Here is a 6,856-nt window from a genome sequence, read left to right on the forward strand (position 1 = left end):
ACAACCCTCCACTCTTCTATGTGCGGTGCCGACCAACAGCCGTCCGGCGGGGAGAAGTCATGGTGTCACCGACAAGAGCGCACCGCGTAGCACCACTGCATTCCGCCGCCGGCCGCCGCGAGGGCGCCTCTGCTGGTCGCTCATGCGACCACTTCCAGGTGGCCATACACATGCACTGCTTTTGTCCAGATGGTGTCCATGGGATCCAGGTGGCTGTACACGTGCACATCCGACGTGCGGATGGTATCCACTTTTTGTTAAGAGGTCCAAAATAAATCATCCCAGTCCATTTCAGGTTGAGAGTAATAAAACAAGCCAAGATGTAAAAGGCTTGTTTTTAGGTGTTAGGTTTGTGTTGCCTCGAGTCATGGTTATAAGTTGGTTAGGCTGCAGCTTGAGGACAAGCTGCATGTCTAGGTGGGGTGTAGTGTTAGAGTACGTAATGGGCCTAATGGCCTGGGCTGGCGGTATAGCCCGTTAGTCTTAGGGTTAATTAGAGATAAGGGTCGCTTTCTTAGGGGTCAAGTAAGCCTTGCTTGGGAGTCAAGTAAACCTCTCTACATAAAGAGAGGAGATGTATCAATCTAATCAAGCAAGAATTAAGAAGGAAATCCCTTCCATCTTGCCCGGCCGTGGGCAAAAGGCCCCCGGCCGGCCCTCTCGCACCCTCCTTCTAGCAGCGCCATAACAGTTACACCCACAGCCCCTGCTGTTATACATACTGGACCAATTACTAGAGCTCGCGCACGCCAATTGAATTATCAGGTACTTTCGTTTCTTGGTAACGATTCTAATGTTCATGAGAATATGATGTTGCCTCAATTGGATACATTTGTTTTGCTTACAAATGAAAGGCCTAGCTTGGACAAGAAATATGAACCTTGGAGCAAGTTCAAGCATGGAGATGATGGCATGCGCAAGGGGAACAAGAACGGAGTTAGAAGTGATGATTCCTGGACTTTGAAGCCACCATAATGAGTGCATGAAGCCTTGGATGAAATATACAAGATGCCACTTCATAAATTTCGTCCAGAGGCTATTCTAGGTGCTACGTCACCTTATTATTGGGCCAGGTCCATGTATTTTCGAAATACTTAAGTATAGGCTGTTTTTAGAGTCCGTATGAGTGGGGAAACAAGAGTTAGGGTTGGTTTCGGACCCCTCCACCAAGGGCCACGAAATTCTCCCTCTCTCCTCCATATATACAACCCTTAGGGCATCGTTTAGACTTTTGGTTTTGTTTAGATTAAAAGTTCGGCATAGCTGTAACTTCACGTGCTTCGTTTGTGTTCAACGACCAGACCAAGGCGTCACAGAACCCCACCTTGATCAATAAAGCTTTCATCTTATATTCACAATATCCAGATTGCAATCTCATTTTCTTGCTTGTTCCTCGTTTGCTCACAGGAAACAGACCCTCGTGGTCAGGTTGATCGTGCTTTGGCATGGTCAATAACCCCTCAAAAGTTGGTTTAGTGATTGCTAAGGCACGACATCTCGCACGTTCGTAGTCGGATCGTCAAGGTCGACTACCACAGAAAACAATAGCCACCATCTCATTGAAACATCGGGACACCTTCACGTCTATCAAGTGGAATCAGATTTCCAGGTTGCTCGGTGAGATTTTACAGCTTTTCATAGTTTAGATCGAGTCTGTTCTTCATACCTATAGTCCACGAAAAAGCCAAAAAAAAATTTAGGGTTAGTTCATCCTATCCGAACCAATCTGAGCCTTTGCATAATCTTTTTTGTATTTGCTTTGTTGAATTTGTGGTTGCATCATTGTGTCAAGTTGCTGGTCTTAGCATCTAGTCCTTTAGAGTTTCGAGTTCCATTCACAGGTTGTCACGTCGCTGCTGCCATATATCACCACCGCATCATCATCATCGCTGCTGCCATGTACCACCACCGCACCAACTTCATCGCCGCTGCCATATACCACCACCACATATTCACCGCCAATCTGAGTCCATATACGCCACCAAATATCAGTCGCCATCACGCCAATCCAAGTCCACCTGCAACATATTTCCGCCACCAGTCTGAGTTCCACCAGATTCATCTCCGCCACCAGTCCGAGTTTCCACCTGTTTCATCTCCGCCAGCAGTCCGAGTCCAGTCATTGTTGCTTTGTTTTCGGTTCCAGATCACGCAATACTTCGAGTCGTGACAGAGTAGGACTCCTGAGATTCCGTGCTACCCGCAATAGAAAAATAGTTCCAAACTCAAAAAAACTAAGTCTAGAAAATTCTGGCTAGGCAGTTTTTAGACCATTTGTAGAATTTTTTGAAAAAAAATTTGATGCGGATCAAAAAAAAGAGGAAAAAAGTGCAAAAAAGAGAAAAAAATTCAGAGTGTGCTCCTCCCTTGTTTACGTGCAGCGCCGTGATTTTGTTAGTGTTCTAGGATCGCGTCTCTAGCACGGTCTAGCCTAGGACCAGCACAGTACTGTCGTTGAGCGTTTATTCAACTTTGCATCTCTGAATTGATTATGGATGACCCTTTTTGCTACCATATTATAAGCCTTCCCAGCTCCACATACATCTACGTCGTGCATTTGGATCTCCCTGGTAATCGCTCTATCCAAGCTTTGAGAGTTTTGACTACAATGGTTGTTGTCTTGCTGATCACCACCTGCTGCTTGGTAAGAACTGGTAAGAATTTGAGATTCTCTTGACAGATTTGTGACTGTCCACCACACCATCACCACCACTTCCTAGTAGTCTGTAGGATCATATTCTTGTGTGTTTCTATTGCTGCTCACCATGGCAGGATCACAAGCCGACGAGACTGACTGGGAGAATATGACAAACAAAGAGTTACATGATAAGTTTCAGCAAATGATGAGTGGACAGGTGGAAGATGTGCTAAATAGATTTGAAGAGGCCATGGAGAATATAGATGGCATGGAGAAGACGTTCGAAACAAAGCTCGATAACAAATTTAATGAATTACTCGCACGTCTTCCACCACCACCACCGGCTGCACCTAACACACCTCTACAACAACAACAACGTCGCTTTCCAAATCAAGTGGGACGAGCACAACGTGTTCCCATTGACCCTGGGCAAAATTCTGGTGCCATTGTTGATGCTTCTGTAGCTCCTGCTGCTACTGCAGAGGTGGAGGACCATTACGAGGATGAAGTTGATCAAAATAAGAACTACGTGCAACCACCAGCAGCACCACCACCAGGTCGTCCTCAGGTATATCATCGCAATGGTAGGGCTGCACCACCATATGAGGTACGATATCATGACCATCTTCCTAAACTGAAATTGAATATTCCACCATTTGAGGGTAGATATGTTCCTGATATATATCTTACTTGGGAGTTAGAAACTGAACAACGTTTTACATGTTTACAATATACTGAGGAGAGACATGTTCCTGCTGTAGTTTGTGTTTTCACTAGCTTCGCATGTGTTTGATGGTCTGAACATTGTAGATTATATCCTATTCCAACTACTTGGGCTGCTTTGAAAACTGCTATGCGTACTCGTTGGGTTCCACCATATTATCAACGTGAATTACTTCAAAAATTACAGCGTTTAAGACAAGGAAAAAATTCTCTAGAAGAATATTATCAGGAATTACAAACTGGCATGATTAGATGTGGTATTGTTGAGGAGAATGAAGTTATGCTTGCACGTTTTATGGGTGGATTAAATAGAGAGATTCGGACCATTCTAGAGTATAAGGAGTATACTAATATCACTCGTTTATTCCATCTTGCTTGTAAAGCTGAACATGAAGTGATCGACAGGCATTGGCGCGAACTAACTTTTCTGCCGGTTGATCTTCATCATGGACACGACGTGCATCCTCTACTTCCAGTACTCCAGGACCTCCATCAGGTGCCACCTCCAGCCGTGATACAAGAAAGCAGGCACAACCACCACAATCTGCCAAGAGCACACCTGTTGGGCCTGCGTAGAGCTCTTCTTCTTCCATGGCATCAATAGGGCACACCAGTGATATTATTTGTCGTCGTTGTAAGGGAAGAGGACATTTTGTGAGAGAATGCAAATCTCAGCGTGTGATGATTGCTACTGAGGATGGTGGGTATGAGTCTGCTAGTGACTATGATGAGGAGACTTTGACTCTTATTACACATGAAGAACATGGTGGAGATGATTCTGATCATGAGACGCAATACATGGCTGCTGAAGATGCTGACATGTATGAATGTTTAGTTGCTCAACGTGTTTTGAGTGTGCAGGTTACACAATGTAGCGACCCGACCCGAATGGATCAAGTCTCTGTGCTTATGTGTCATCCCTGGATCAGTATGCTGACACACACAGTACTCGAAGGATTTATAACAGAGGTAAATCACATGTATAAAGTAACGTAAATACTATTACCTCAATCCAAATAGCGGAAGCAACAAGGTTGTGGATTCCCATCAACACCAACGGCAAAGTTGAGTGTAGAAATCGTAACCCTAACGTATCACTTACTCGTCGTAAGAAACCTGCAACATAAGACGTTGCAGCCCGAAACGGGTCAGTACATTGAATGTACTGGCAAATTCACACCATAGAGAATAATGAACAATGGCTATCACTACATGCATATTTGGCTGGTGGAAAAGCTCTATGGTTATAAGGTTTTTGCGTAAAGCCAATTTTTCCCTACTGCAAAGGAATAAGTTTATTTAACTATCATGGTGGTTGTGAAACATCGAGAATGGTTGACAGCATTCTCAATCCCAATTAAAAGTAATTAAAATCCAACAACATTAATTAGAAGTAACATGTTGAGATTCACATGATATTCAAGTACTAGATACTCAAGTTGTCCATAACCGGGGACACGGCTAATCATGATTAGTTTGTACACTCTGCAGAGGTTTTGCGCACTTTTCCCCACAAGACTCGATCGCCTCCGTTTGGTTTCTCGCACTACATGGTGTTTGAGAAGACGGATGACCGAGACATAGTCTTTCAGAAGCGCTAGCACCTTACGATGGAGTAGACCGTACCACCTACACCCCTACATCTGCTAGTCTACCCCTATAAGAGTTTGCGCGACTTACTCAACTATGCCAGAGCCCATAATGGCTTGTGGCTGCACACGGAAGTATTTAGTATGAAAGATCTTATGATCCCTTTGAGCCTGGGTGGCGGTCCGAAAAAAAAACAGGCAAGTCCTGATAGACATCAGGTGCCTCAATCCACCCAGATGTGTGTTTAAGTTGCCACCTTAGATAAACCATTAAATTATCAACTCACATCTGTCATGGATATCACTCACCCAATCCACGTCTACTAGCATAGCATGGCATAATAAGAAAACATAGAAGTAACTCCCAAAGGTTTCGTAATAATACAGGTAATAGGTACTACCTCATCTACTTCCCATCCCACAGTTTAATTAGATCCTAATCATGCAATGTGTGAGGATTGATCTAATGCAATAAAACTGGGTTGTAGAAAAGGTATGATCAAAGTGTGAACTTGCCTGCAATGTTGATGAAGATGATTTGCACTCAAAACTCATGATAGATCTACTCGTCACACTCCGGTCAATCTATCATAAGCAAACAATAGTAACCACACAATAAGTACTCATCTAATGCACAAGTAAAACTCGAACAAGAGAACGAACCAGAAGGTTCAACTTAAGAACTCCGGTTGCAAAGAAAGAAGGAACCGAACAAAGAAACCGAAAACAAACGGCGGAAGAACAACTCGGTTCTAGCAAGTTGAACTAGGTCAAAATTTTACAGTAGCAAAACTTGTTCAAGTTGATTAGACGGAACGGCGGTTTCGAGACGAAACTCCAGGCGCTTGAATCACCTGATTCCGATAAATGAGCGAGAAGATAAACTAGAACGAAGATCGGATCTGAGATCACGATCGCGGAAAAGACGCGGAATAAATCCGACGAAAAGAAAGAGAAGAACAGTTAAACAAACGGGCATCGTTAACCGGGAAATAATCGGTGATCACGTTCATTGAGACGAACGTTCCGAAAGAAGAACGAAAACCAATCTAGGGTTTTCGGAGAAAAAGACCGGAAAGAAACGGAAAACCGATCTAGAAAACCGGAACGGTTTAGCGAAGAACCGGAAAGAAAAACGAATCGGAAGAGAAGAAAAGAATCGGAACGATTAGAAGAAAACGATCCGAGGAAAAGAAAAGAGACGCGGCGCGGTACCTCCGGCGAGGTCTCCGGTGAGGGGCTCCGGCGGCGGCGGCGTTGGGCGGCGGCGGTGGCGTGGGTGAGGGGCGGCGGCGGTGTAGGCAAGGCGCGGCGGCGGCGGGTGACGCAGGGCGCGGCGCGGGTGAGAGGCGCGGGGTGAGGCGCGGCTTGGAGAGGAGAGAGGGGCTTGGGATTTTGTGTGGGGAGAGGGGGGGTGTGGGGGTATTTATATTGGGGAGGGGTGAGGAGACTTGGGGTAGGGGCAAGAAATAGACTAGGAATAGGAAAGAATAAACGGAGTAGGACTAAAGAAAACGAAACAAGGAAAGGGGAGGGGCTAACCCTTAGTCCAAACCGGACTAGAGGCGAGGCAAGAGGCGGCAGCGCTGGCACCTGCCTTGCGCCTGGCGCACGGCGGCTGGGGGCGGTGGCCTTTGGCCCGGCTGGGCCTTGGCCTGGCCGGCTTGCTCCAGTTTTTTTTAACAGATTTCGCGCGCAGAAAAAAAAGAAAAACTAAACTAAAAGGGCTCCAAAATTCTAAAAGTAAATTTTCCCCGACTCCTAAAAATGAGTCGAACAAAATGAACTTTTCTCCGGGCCTAAAATGCAATTTTTGAAAACGCGCATTTTTCCCTATCCAAATAAAATGCAAACAAACACCGGAAAACAAAATTTGATCTATTTATTAAATCTTCATTTTTCCTAA

The sequence above is a fragment of the Triticum urartu genome, chromosome 3A (assembly GCF_056163025.1).
Source record: "Triticum urartu cultivar PI428250 chromosome 3A, HENAU_Tu73, whole genome shotgun sequence".
In the NCBI taxonomy this organism is placed as follows: Eukaryota; Viridiplantae; Streptophyta; class Magnoliopsida; order Poales; family Poaceae; genus Triticum; species Triticum urartu.